This window comes from Vespa velutina, chromosome 25 (assembly GCF_912470025.1).
Source record: "Vespa velutina chromosome 25, iVesVel2.1, whole genome shotgun sequence".
In the NCBI taxonomy this organism is placed as follows: Eukaryota; Metazoa; Arthropoda; class Insecta; order Hymenoptera; family Vespidae; genus Vespa; species Vespa velutina.
The window spans coordinates 115,885-128,900 of record NC_062212.1 but is presented as its reverse complement, the minus strand read 5'-3'; the positions used below and the strand labels follow the sequence as shown (position 1 = coordinate 128,900).

The 13,016-nt window shown below is 48.3% G+C and overlaps 1 protein-coding gene and 1 long non-coding RNA gene across 7 annotated transcripts in view; one reads left to right on the top strand and one right to left on the bottom strand.

Moving 5' to 3' along the window:
* Positions 1–13,016, top strand: part of LOC124957276 (ubiquitin carboxyl-terminal hydrolase 10) — a 105,561-nt gene that overhangs the window by 47,299 nt on the left and 45,246 nt on the right. The window contains exons 1-2 of one of the 6 annotated variants that reach the window (XM_047514148.1): positions 678–1,534; positions 1,732–1,863. The exons of 2 other annotated variants lie outside the window; for them this stretch is intronic. The gene's annotated coding sequence lies outside the window, so the exon portion shown is untranslated. 3 more of the 6 variants (XM_047514152.1, XM_047514156.1, XM_047514151.1) reach the window with 3 other exon arrangements.
* LOC124957282 overlaps positions 1–13,016 on the bottom strand; it is a 38,309-nt gene that overhangs the window by 1,366 nt on the left and 23,927 nt on the right. The window lies entirely within an intron of this gene.

Genomic DNA, 13,016 nt, shown 5'->3' with positions numbered 1-13,016 from the left:
ATATGCTACAATATTCAAATGGCAGCCGCGCGACACTTTATTAAACGCGCTATTTGCATCGGCGCCTCTACCGCTCGGCCGCTCGACTCTCTTTTGTAGGAGCCCTCGAACTGGCCTTTGTCGATCAGACGTGAACGAGTTCCTTTGCGCCGGTTCAATTAAAAACTCCAGACACCAAATGCCTGGGATCGAATCGATCGAGCAGACTTTTATCAATCGGAACTCGTTCAAAGTTGCGTCTGGCTCTCTCGACTTTGAGAACTTTTCCCCGAGCAAAAAGATGGACGACATATATAGAGAGCGTATATATATATATATATATATATTAGAGAGCGTACACATTACGCTTTGGACGGCACGTGCTGCGCGTACACGCATTATGCTAATTTCACTTTTAATCTCGTGCGACGACATCGTAACACTCTCGTCGTTCTCTCGCTAAATTTCTTACCCCTCTGGGTCGTTCGAGAAGAGCCAGTTTGGCTGAAAACCCGGGGAAGAACATATTGCCTCCTCCCCACTACCTATACATATCAGAGGAAGGTTGCATATTCTCTTCAAATTGGGTACTATTTAAGAGGGGAATGGGTTCCTACGATCCTAAGTTCGGAGCGAAAAGAACGAAATCGTTTTCGCCGAAAAGAAATCCTAAGGTAAGAATACAAAGAGGTAAGTAGGCGGGAGAACCGAGCGACGGTGGTGGAGCTATGGAGATGGTGTGCGTACCGGTGATGGTTGGTGGTGGCGACGACGCCAAGCGGTGGGAGCACTTATGCATTTATGCATTCGTATTTCCGCGCTCTCGAAGACGAACGAAGCCGTAAGAAGTCGTCGGAACGTCAGAGGCACTACGACCAAAGTCGTCGTAGCGGTCCATTGAGGAGGAGAGTGGAAGAAGGAAAAAGAGGAAAAGGAAGAAGAAGAAGAAGAAGAAGAAGAAGAAGAAAAGAAGGGGAACGATGGGGGGAATGAAGGTGGGCGTAAAGTTGAACCGGAATAATAACATGCACCGTCGTTCGCGCCCACCCAGAGCAAAAATCTGAATATATGAAACGTAATGACGGAGCGTGGAAGAAGCGTACGCGCGCGCGAGGTCTTTTGCTCGCTCCAGGTGGTCGCGCCGTCGCGCTTTCCCGTCTCCTCCAAAATCGTGTCTTTGGTTCCGTCCTTTCGATCCTCCCTCGATCCGGTACCTCCTCGCACAAGGGACCGGAGTCCGAGTATAGAGGTCTAGACGATCCAGATTGTGGATAGACCTGATGAGAAATGTCCTGTAAAGGCGCGATAGAAAGGAATGAACGAAGAAAGGAACTCTAAGGAAGGAAGGAAGGAAGGAAGGAAGGAACGAACGAACGAACGAACGAAAGAACGAACGAACGAACGAACGAAGGAAAGACAAGAGCAAGGAAGGAAGGAAGGAAGGAAGGAAGGAAGGAAGGAAGGAAGGCAGGAAGGAAGGGCGCCGTCGTAGCCCGGGGACCCGTGGCTCCGCCTATCGGTGCGCCGCCTCGCGGTGGTGAATACATTTAGCCTGGTTAGTTTACAAATGAATACAGCGATTGAAGCAACTTATAATATCAATGTACCTCGGGCCGTCTCGCTCGCACGGCGCGCGCCACCCCTTGCGGGTATCTCACTTCCACCCACTCCCTTTCTCCCTCGCTCTCGCGCGAGGTTCCATACAGAATGGCCATATTAACTTGATAATTAGCTCGGTTATACGACTTGCAGATGAGGAAAGACTCGGGACGGACGTCGGCTACCCCTACCCGGAGTGGTGCCAGTGTTCCTTGCTCTGCTCCCTATGCTATGCTCGACTCGGCCCGGCTCCTCGTCGCTCGCCGGATGGATATAGAACCCTTAGTTCGTATTCCTCTCCCTGTCTGCCAGGAACCCCGTCGCGATTCGCCGTCTTGCCTCTGCCTGCCTGCCTGTCTGCCTGTCTGCCTGCCTGCCTGCCTGCCTGCTTGCCTGCTTGCCTGCCTTACTACCGGCCGGCTGGCTGGCCGGCCTTGCCGTCCGCATTCTCGCGAGTGTCCTTTCATCCACGACTGAGGTGTTTCTCGCCAGTGTTTTATTCGCCAGTGTGCTTATCCCACAGTGTGCCTTCTGTGCGCTTCCTTTATCGTCGTGCCCTAACAGACCGTGGCCGTCCCGGAGGTAGGTCGCGGAGCTATCGCGAACGAGGAAATTCTAGGTGGCGCCTTGGGGTCCCAAAATGGCCGCTCTGGTAGCGCCGCCGTACGCTCCTTCAAAGAGATCGCGCAAACCTCCTCTTCTCGGCCTCTCTCGTGCTCGACCGAAGAAACGCGACACCGAGAATACAAAGTATAGAAGCGCATTCCGAGAGATGACTGGCATTGAAAGCTGTCTTTGGAGCCGCACCCGGTTGGTCTCCTCGGCTACGACCGGAATACAGAGGATGGCGGCCATATTAGGCCTCGCTCCTCCTCCTCCTCCTCCTCTTCGCTCTTCTTCTTCCATCGCAACAACACCCCCCCCCCTCGCGCATACACACACACCCTCCCCACCCACCTCCCTCCCCCCCCCCTCTCTCTCTCTCTCTCTCTACGAGAGTCTTTTCTCCTGATCGAGTTTACGTTCCTTAGAGAACGCGACGAATGCTTTGTCACGCGCACCTGGTCGCATTTCAAGATTTGTTTTCGCCAAGACTCGCGCCGCTGAAAGATATGACGCGATTACGAATAGGCGGACGGGGAGGGGAAGGGGGAAGGTCTATGCCGGATGACGTCGATGGCGAAGAGAAGAGAGGCGGATCTTGCGTGCCTTCGCGTACACGAGAAACTTTTTATTGAAATCAAAAATCTAAATAAAGCGGCTACTTCGTAAAGGATACTTCGTGGAGGATGCTTCGCTATTACTTACGCGTATCTTTACCAGCCGTGAGAGAGCCACGTCGTTTATCGTTTATGCTCGTCGCTTCGACGACGATCGTAATCGCCGTCGCAGCGACGTTTATCTTAGGAAAAATTCTTTTCCCGGTCGTGGATCAAATAAACTGTCGCGCAACGCGCATGCGAATAACCGGCGTCTTGATAGAAATTGGACGAAGGAACGAAATATTGCGCCCGTGGTAACATAAATTTGATGATAAAAGTTACGCCCGTATAGAGGAATCGAGGAGACCGTTCGCAGTTGGAATGTTCGAAAGAGGGTTAAAGAAACCGATGGGTCGGACAATAATTTTCTTCAAGATTACTTGAAAAGTAAATTGTAGTAGAGTTTGCGTCGGCAATCGCGGAGAAACGCGCGCGCGATATACGATCACGGGATGGTTATACGTAGTACGTCGTCGTCGCACCTGGCCGCATCGCGGTGTGGGTGCCATGAGGAGGAAGGCAAGAGGGCCGTCGAAAGTAATGTATGCACCCCTGTACGCACAATAGAGTCCGCGAGCCGAGGAGAGACACCTGAGCCTGCAGCCGCGGCGGAGCGTTATTCGAGCCGGCTGCTCGTTCGATAATCGCGCCTTGCACCGATCGTCGTTCTAACTGTCGCCGAAGAAGAAGAAATAGAAAGCGAAGGAAAAAAGCAAAGGAGATGAGAGAGAGAGAGAGAGAGAGAGAGAGAGATGGGAAGAAGAGTGCAACTTCGAGTTTATCGCAACGACAATAATCGACGACGATAACGAATCGAACGAGTCGGAATAAAAGACGCTTGTCGTTAGCGTACCGACGTGATTATTTTCATTATAGTAGATACTGCATACACGTAGTACTTGCGTTCGTTGGAACGATCGTTATCTCGACTTTGTGCCTTCCCACTGTGCTCGGGCGAGCGCGAGCGAACGAGCGAGCGAGCGAGCGAGTACACGCGCGCGCGCGCGCCTTCGCGAGAAGCCCTGGCTTAGATTTCATGTTTTTTCTTAATGATTCGAGCAATTAGCCACGCTGAGTGCCCTGACTTCTCGTCGTTCCGGCAAACTCCCTCGTCTCCTCCCTCTTCCTTTCCATCTAAGATCCCCGCGCGTATCGTCATTTTTCCTGCTCCTCTCGAAGATAAACGACGAAGCCGACGGATTCCGACTGGAAAAAAATGATTGCGACTCGTTACCACGATCGAGTCTACGACGCGTTGCTCGTTAGATTCTCCTACTCGATTTCTACTAAATAAAGATAGAAAGGCCACATTTTTCGAGCGAGCGAATAAACCATAATGGAACGAGCGTGCTTTGCCCGCTCCAAGGTTTTCTCCTCCTCCTTCTCCTCCTCCTCGTCCTTATCTTGCTAGGCTTTTTCCGAAGATGAAAAATTGTTTTAACGAGAGGGAAGAAAAATACGGGGCGAAACTCTCGCGAAAGGAAGAGAGGGACGTGCCGTGTTTGCGCATTGTTATGTTAACGCCTCGGCAAAGTAACAATCGGCTCGAGGACAATGGCGAAATCCCTTTGGACGGAAGAAGGAGAGAGAAGGAGAGAGAGAGAGAGAGAGAAGGAAACGGCGTTATCGCATTATCGTATTGCGGTGCGGCACTGCCTTTACGTAAATTCACGCAAAAGTGCATCTCGTCGTCCCTTTCGTTCTTTCCCGCGACTTTCCCATCTACGTAAAATCTCCTTACTGGCGACGACGAAGCGTCCTTTGCCCTCCTACTCTTCCCGTCTTGTCTTTCTCCTTCTCTCCTTCCCTCTTTAATATTCCCCGTTAGCATAAAAATACGAGAGATTTCGCACATTTGTTATATACACACCGATAAGTCGCAAGATATTATAAGTTTGCCTCGATTCAGGCGATAATCTACTCGCGATTCGTTTCATTCCTGATCATTATCTTTTACAAAGTACAAATGTAAAGGAAGAATATTCTTGTCTCGAAAGTGAAAATCATTAAGGAAAAAACAGAATGCACTTTTCTCGTCTTGTCGGCCATTCGTAGGCCTTTCGAGTTTTTCGTCGTGCAGGTACTTTTCTAACGGTATAACTAAACTATAGAATGCGTTGGTAAAACTGGCAACCCCTATACTACACGAAGGGATGGTCCCAGAGACAGAGATAAAGAGAGAAAGAGGAAAGGGGCGGCTCGTGGATGGGTGGGCGAATATGCAAATGTAATTGATATTACTTTTTAAATATTCCCCACTCTCCCTGGCAGCGACCACCCGTCTGTTGTTCGTTCGTTCGTTCGTTCGTTCGTTCGTTCGTTCGTTCGTTCGTTCGTTCGTTCGTTCTCTAACAGCAGAGGGTGCGCCTGCTTTATACACTCTTACTCTAAGTGCCTTTTACCCCCGTACCGTCGCTACCGCTGCCGCCACCGACGGTCTCCTATACTGCCCTTTTCCTCTCTCTCTCTCTCTCTCTCTCTCTCTCTCTCTCTCCGCTTTTCTTTACGCGACATCCCCGTAAGCAAAGCTAATTAATAGGCTTTACGAAGAGATAGCTAGGAGATATCTCGGTCCGGATTACCGAAAAGGGTACTCGTGTATCTCCTTGTATCTTACGAATCATTGCGTTTTTCCAAGAGTCGACGACATTTTTATCAGCCGATCGTAATCTTTTCGTTTCGCTCCATACCGAGGGGAAACTGATGCGTCGTCAATGAGAAGAAAAGAAATGAAGATCGGTCCATCAAGTGATAGCGATACGGCAGCGTTCATGTAGATTAGCTCGATAAATTCAGTATAGCCGAATATAACTGCGCTCTACGTGATATATCTGTCTCCTTTTTTTTCTTTCGGATGATCCGTCAAATACATATCATCGTCTACCTCGTTGATTGATTCAATTCTAGCTACAGGCGGAATCTAGTGAATTATCATATATTAATTTGCACGCGATACGCAATGAATCTATTAATTGAATGCATCACATCGACGATCCGCTGATTATGATTAATGAGATCATAATAGGGTTGCCTCGCGGCATTAGAAGCACGAGTGACCCGTATTTAATTACCGCTCTTCCCGAAGGCGATGCCTTTTTCTTTTTTTTTTTTTTTTTGGTTGGACCGATTAAACGTACGAACAAATGTTTTTACCCTCTAAACGTCGTTCGTCCAATCAATTGGTTGATACGACCGAGAACGTACTCACGGATACGTTTACGTCGGTACAAGCCCTGCAAACTGCAAATATTAAATGGATCTCGATAAATACGAGACATTTAAATAATTAAACACTTTGGCCTTTAATATATTTAACTTGAAACAATACGTCTTTCCATCGATTTTAATATTTATCGGTTATTAAAGAGCGATTTCATTTTCATTTAACGTTGTAAATACTGGCCGGAATCGAATCAGAGAAATTCCGATGAAAACGACGCGCATTTTCATAATTGCGATATTATAAATCTTCGAAATAGATCTATAAAATAGTATCAAGAAAATCTTTAATAAAGCACGCAATCATTTGTTATATTTCCAGATAGAAAGTAAAAGTAATCGGTTAGATTTTCTCCAACGAAGAACTGCTACTACGTAAGCAAACGCTATAAATCCATTCGCTCGGATGTAAAAGTGAGTTTTACGAGTGCGTAGATGATAACGTTCGAACGAGCTAAAAGGGGGGAAAGGAAAAGGAAAGAAGAAGAAGAGAAAAGAATCGAAAAGGCTCTAACATTTTCTTTTGGTTAGCAAGAGGCGTCGAACGATCGTGGAAGTCTCTCCGATAAGTCATTGCGATAGTCCGCGCAAGAGAAAATCGCTTGCTTCTATTTTACCTGGCATACCACCGTATAGGTACGAAATACGATAATCTCAAAGGCGTATCGCGGGCCCTAATAGATTGACGCAAGCGGTAAGCAAGCGGCTGTCGGAGTCTTCAGCTTCTTTCTCTTTTTCCTACGTCTAGTCGGGCTCGAGCAGCTGTCTGTCTGTACGTTAAACTAAGAGATAGAGAGAGAGAGAGAGAGAGAGAGTGGAGCGCGCGCGCGCGCGTACACCAGTGCTGGCAATAAGATTTATGATAATGCGTCGTCAGGAATAATTAGGTGTACACATACAACTCTCGTATTATGCATGGCGAGCGCGCATACCATCTATCCGCGTAGCGCACGGCAAAGTTTCCGACCGAGGAGAATGCACGGAGCCGGATCATTGGTAGTCGCTCAATTAAGACCGTCTTCTGGTAAATAATAACAAGAGGTAAACACGACAGCGTGCAATCGTTTGCACCTCGCTTAATGTCATAATCGAGCTTTTCCCGTATCCACGCTTCTTGCCTTTTCTTTAATGAGTCGCGGGCGCATTTTTATCAAAGGCTAACTTTCCCTCGGGTCTTAACGAAGGGATACTCTTACGCATCGCGTTCTCGAGCGTGGCAAAGAGGAAAATGGAAGAAAGGGGGAGGGAGGGAGGGAGAGAGAGAGAGAGAGAGAGCAATGCCGATGACGACGACGACGACGACGACGACGACGACGACGAGGAGGAGTATAAGTGTAGTTGCGTGCCACGAGTAGGTAATTACCAGGTTCCCCAGCAGCGGAGCAGCGATGGCGGATTCTCTAGACTTGCTTGCTCGCTTCGACTGCAAAGGATTCAGGCATTCGGGCGACGCCACGGCACGATGTTCCCGTCACACCAGTGGTTTCAACGCCAATTAAACACCCGCTTGTCAAGGAGACGCCAAGTGAGAGAGAGAGAGAGAGAGAGAGAGAGAGGGGGAGGAGAAAGGGAAAGGACGAAAAGGGACGCCCACGCACGCATCGAGCACCGATTCGTCGTCACACGCAATACGCATTGGCCTCGCACGAATTCTGATTATTACTTCACCTCTCATCGCGATGGCCAACGAGAAACCATGCGACCAATTTCGAGATTAAGAGGTTCTTCTTTAAACGGCAGATACCGCTTGAGGGAATTAAAGAAGGCATCGCTTCGCGATCTACATATATATTACTATTAGGTACGCTTTAAGTTGTATATTTAATTCATACATGGAGATATTACCACGTGCCACGTAAACGCGACTTACGCATTGCGGTAATTTCATATATAGTTTATACATTCTACGAATACAAATTTATTAGCGGCATTTAATTACGACAATCGAACGAGTGACGTTTCTTTCGATGTTACCCCGAGATAGTCGCTTCTCGTAAATGCAGCTCGCACGCAGCTTGCAATTAATGATTGTTATTAAAAAATAAAATCCAAATTAATGCGGGCGATAGAGCGTGCGCTAAATGAATAAAATCTGCCTTGGTCGTGCGACTTGACAAATGTCGTCTTTATCGGCATACCTCGTCCGTTTTTAAGTGCGTATCGTCGAATCGTAACGCAGCCGGACTTTCCTTAACCCTCCTCCTTCTTCTTCGCCGTAACAGGAAAGAAGGAAGAAGAAAAATTGCGAATGCATTTAGGTCGGAGCGGTACGACATAAGGCGCGATAACGAAAAAAGGCCGCGTGCGTGCCTCGATAAAAAATATATTACATGACTCGCGACGCACGTTTAAACGTATCGCGCCATAATTCTCTACGGTAAAACATTCCCCAGTTGCGTTCGATGTCTTTTTCCTTACGAGAAAACTAGATCGTCTAATCGTCCGTTTTATACCAAAGAAAAATATATGGATTTTTAAAAGAGCGTGAATTAACTTTCAGAGGAAGAATGGTGCTCGTTTAACACCGACGACGCAGTATTTTCACCCTCGTGCGACTGATTTAAAAGTACGCGATACCGTTACGTACACGAGTTACGTACCAGATAAGCGGATATCAGTGCGCTCTCTCTCTCTCTCTCTCTCTCTCTCTCTCTCTCTCTCGACGCGCGCGCACGTGCACCTACACATATTCAGGCTGACCAAACAACGTTCTTTATCGACGAACGCCTCTCTCCGTCCTTTGTACTTTGTTCCGATCGTCTTTCGTCTTTCGTCGTTTCTCGCTGTTCTCGAGAATAAATCGAGCGTGAACGCGCTGAACCTCTCCTTTCACCTTCTCCAAGAGAAGAGCCTCGACATGAGAAAATTAGCCTAAACACGTGGGAGAAGGAAAAAGCTACGCGCAACCCCCCGACAATCAGCCCCCCGTGGCTTCGGTAGCTACGGTTCAACGTCACTTTTAATCACGTCCCGGTCGTAGGGTGCTGCACGCCACTGGCACCCATGGGGCCATTTAATTGAAACGACCGCTTGTTGGATATTCGACTGCTTTATTAGAATCATTCCTATCCTACGTCTACTTCCTCTTCTTCTTCTTCTTCTTCTTCTTCTTCTTCCTCCATCTCCTTCGGGTCTTCTAGTAATGCAAAGGAAATTATCAACTATCATATAATCTCAATATCGACTTTAAGAGTACACTTTGAGCCGCACGGAAATGGAAATTTTTAACGAGCGAGGATAGCAATCATTTTCCAAGTTGGCAAAGTTACTTTGAAAGGGAAAGTCGAAAGAGGAGAGATGGAGAAAAAGGATACTCTGTCGCGAATATGCAAGAGCAGATCGCGCATACGCAAGGTCCGCCGTGATAGCTTCTCGCCGACGACGGGCTTTTGCGCAAGAGGAAGGCCGTCGGTTTATTATCTCGGCTCATCGCCGTTTCGCGAGCCAATTAGCCATCTTACTTGGCAAATGACTTCCGCGACTCGCCGAATCGCAGCCGGCCTTCTCGTTCCTCTTTATCGTTCACGAAATCTTACTCGTAAAATCGGGATTCTTGGCGGAGAGCTCGTCGAGAACTGATATCGCGCGTAGATTTCCCGACACTTTCCCTTTACCTCCTGCGGAGAGGCGAAAAAGGGCGCAAAAAGAAAAAAGAATGAATAAAAAAAAAAAAAAAAAAAAAAAGAAAAAAAAGAAAATGGCAAAGAAAGAAAGAAAGAAAAACGAGCGACACCGTGCGACATTCTATCGCGAACGCATACACCGGCATCTTTTATTAAACTCGACCCTACCTCGGGGGAATGAGGGAACAGCTACCCGGGAGAACATCCTGGATTTATCCCTGAGAGATCTTCCATCATTTTAAAGCCCGCCGTAATAAAATTAGACGGACGATTTCATAGGAGGAAGAAATTATCGGTTGGTTGGAAAGTTTTGAAATCGATCGTTAAGCGATCGACCGTTGTTAAAGTTTCGCGGCGATGAATTGGCAAAGGAGGAAGATGAGATAACATCGATGGAATCTTCCTCGTCGAAAGTAGTCGTTTGACGTCGTCGTCGTCGTCGTCGTCGTCGTCGTCGTCGTCGTCGTCATCGCCGTCGTAAGATCGACGGCTCGCGATCGGCGACGCGTGGAAACGAATGGCATGGTCGTTGAGACCTCGACTTAGCAGCCACACCAAGAGGATCGCGCGCGCGCTCGTATGTACTCGCACACGCGGAATAATGATCAGCTATCGGGTCTTCGTCGATGCACGTTCCTCGCAAATGACGTGTCAGGTGCAGTCGTTGCGCATCGTTCCGCAATGCGGGCCCCTCTTCCTTCGCCTCATTGCGCTCTCTCTCTCTCTCTCTCTCTGGTTCTTTCTTTTATGTTCGACTCCAAAAGTGTCGCTTGTCGATCGTCGTTAGTTCCTCGACGATGACGACCAACTTCCTTTCAACTTTAGAATCTCGAAATTACGTCGACAGTCCCGCTTTCTTTCTCTCTTCGTTCGTTTTATCGTTAAATACCTTTGTCATACCTTTGAAAGAACGTGGCAAATCACTATTCAATTGGCACGATCGTTCTCGTTATTACCTCCGGCTCGAGGGGAAAATCGTTCGAATAATACCGGCGAGTTACGAAACTCTATCCGTCGTGATGCGTTTTATCGTCGATCCGCCAAGTCCAACGTAAACGTATGACGAATATTTTGTCAAATAGGAAGGAAGAAGAATCGAGCTCGATCTAGCGATCTTTTAATACTCGAGAGATCATTCTATTCCTATTATTTTACTCTGCTCTCGGATAACTATCTCTCACGTAAAACGGTAGAAAATATTAAAAGGAACGGCATTGCGGCATAGGTCGTTGATCACGGCGGCGCGGCGAATAATCGAGAGGAGCCATAATAGAAAGCACGTCGTTTCCCACGACGGCGATTCGCGCTCGTCACGAATCGCATGACGGCGCGTGACGAGAGAAGGACGAGGACGCCCTTACGTTCGCGAACCTTTGTCCGTTGACGGGGGAGGGGAACGTTAGACGTTTCTAGCCTAGATCCTGACCCCTAATCACGACGTAATAATACCCGATCACGAAAGATATTGCACATTTCCGCGGAATCACTGCTATTTCATGCTGGTAAGAAGAAAAAGAAGAAGAAGGAGAGGAATAAGGAGAAGGGAGAAGATGCACCCGTCCTCGGTTATTCGACTTGCCTCTCTTTTACTGTCCGTCGACATGCGATCCGAAATCCGTTCGGCTCTCGCCTATCGAACGACTTTCGGTCGTCTCGTTTTCTAGTATTTGCTAGAATCCTAAGAAATCGAAGGATATAGGCCGAAAAAGAGGATCTTGCGAGAGAGAGAGAGAGAATCCTGCTGCTCGACAGGACGGGTTTAAAGCGAGCGTTTTTGCGCGACGGCGAAAGAACAATTGGAAAGAGATCGGTGATGGGCCCAAAGGCGATGGTCGAAGAGGAGACGTAGGCCGAGGAGACCGAGACGTAGGCGTCCGTTTTACGGGACCATACGAAAAGCAACCGAGAGAGAGAGAGAGAGAGAGAGAGAGAGAGACGAGAAAGGGATGGAGGTGGAAGAAAAGGGTGCCTCGAGCCAGCCGCACCATTAATCATCGGGGTAATTCCATAGATGGCTCTTGGCTGCTCCGAGGAGCGAGCGATGCATGCCAAACTTGCCTCGTGCTTTGCTTGCCGAACGAGCTGCGAAGAGATGCATTCGTTTCTGCTAGAGCGAGAGAGAGAGAGAGAGAGAGAGAGAAATAGTATAAGAGCGAGACTCGAAACGAGGCCTTTTGAATGATATGTATCGCTCGATGGTATTCCGGATGAGGGAACGTCTCAATGAGTATCGAAATATTCCCTCTTTCTCTTTTTCTTTTTCTACATGAGTACTGTTTCACCTCGTAATTTGAAACATTATCGATATAGGAATTGCTTCTCCCTCGTCTTGTTTTACAAGAATATCACAGTACCTTAGCATGTTTCAAATAAGATATGGGTGAGTAATTAGTAATCGATTATAACCGGTCGATCTTCGATGGATATTATCTACCCTCATAATCGGAAAGCCGATTCGTTCGCAAAGGTGGATATTTATCGGAAAAGAAGGAGCTCCGTTATCGTTGGAGGGTTCGATGATATCGGACGTTAACGAGGTAGGACGAGTCGTTAGAACCTTGTCGCGGGCCCGTTCGTACAACGTCGCGTCTACTCTCCGAGCGAGTTTCTTCCCTCGCAAGAAGTCTCGTACATATATACTTTCTTTCTCTTTCTCTCTTCCTCTCTGTCTCTCTCTCGCCCTCTCTCTCTCTCTCTCTCTCTCTCTCTCTCTTCTTTCGCTCGGCTCGTTGTTAAATCCGTCGGAGAACACGTCGAACGTAAAATAAGGGATTCGAAGAGAGAGAATCGCAAAAAAAGATCGAACTCGTCCGCGGAGACACGGTGGCCACCGGGCCGTCCGAACGATGTCAGGAGTTTAATCAATGCATTTAGCCGAATTCCTGTCTGGCCCAAATAAAAGGCGAGACGAGGGGAGTTTAAGCGCAAAAAACGGGCAGCGCACGTCGCGGCCGCCCACCAGCACCGGCATCGGCACCATCACCGTCAGCAGCACCACCCCCTCTTCTTCCTCCTCTTTGCTTTGTCTCAAGCAGAACTTTTCGGCCGTCTGCCCGGTCTACGAAAGTTGTTAGGTATTCCGCGAGTGTACTCTCCCGACGAACGAAGGGAGGGGACGAGGTCTCTTCTTCGAACGACGTACGTCAAGCACGAAGAACGCTGGACGAGCGACGGCCGGCTCGACGACGAATTTCTAACATCGCCCTTTCCATTCACGGTTTCTGTTGGGCCCGTCGCGCCACCAGAACCCGCTCTCTCTCTCTCTCTCTGTCCCTTCCTATCCTCGCGTTCGTTCCTCCTCTCTCTCTCTCTCTCCCTCTCTCTCTCTCTCTGT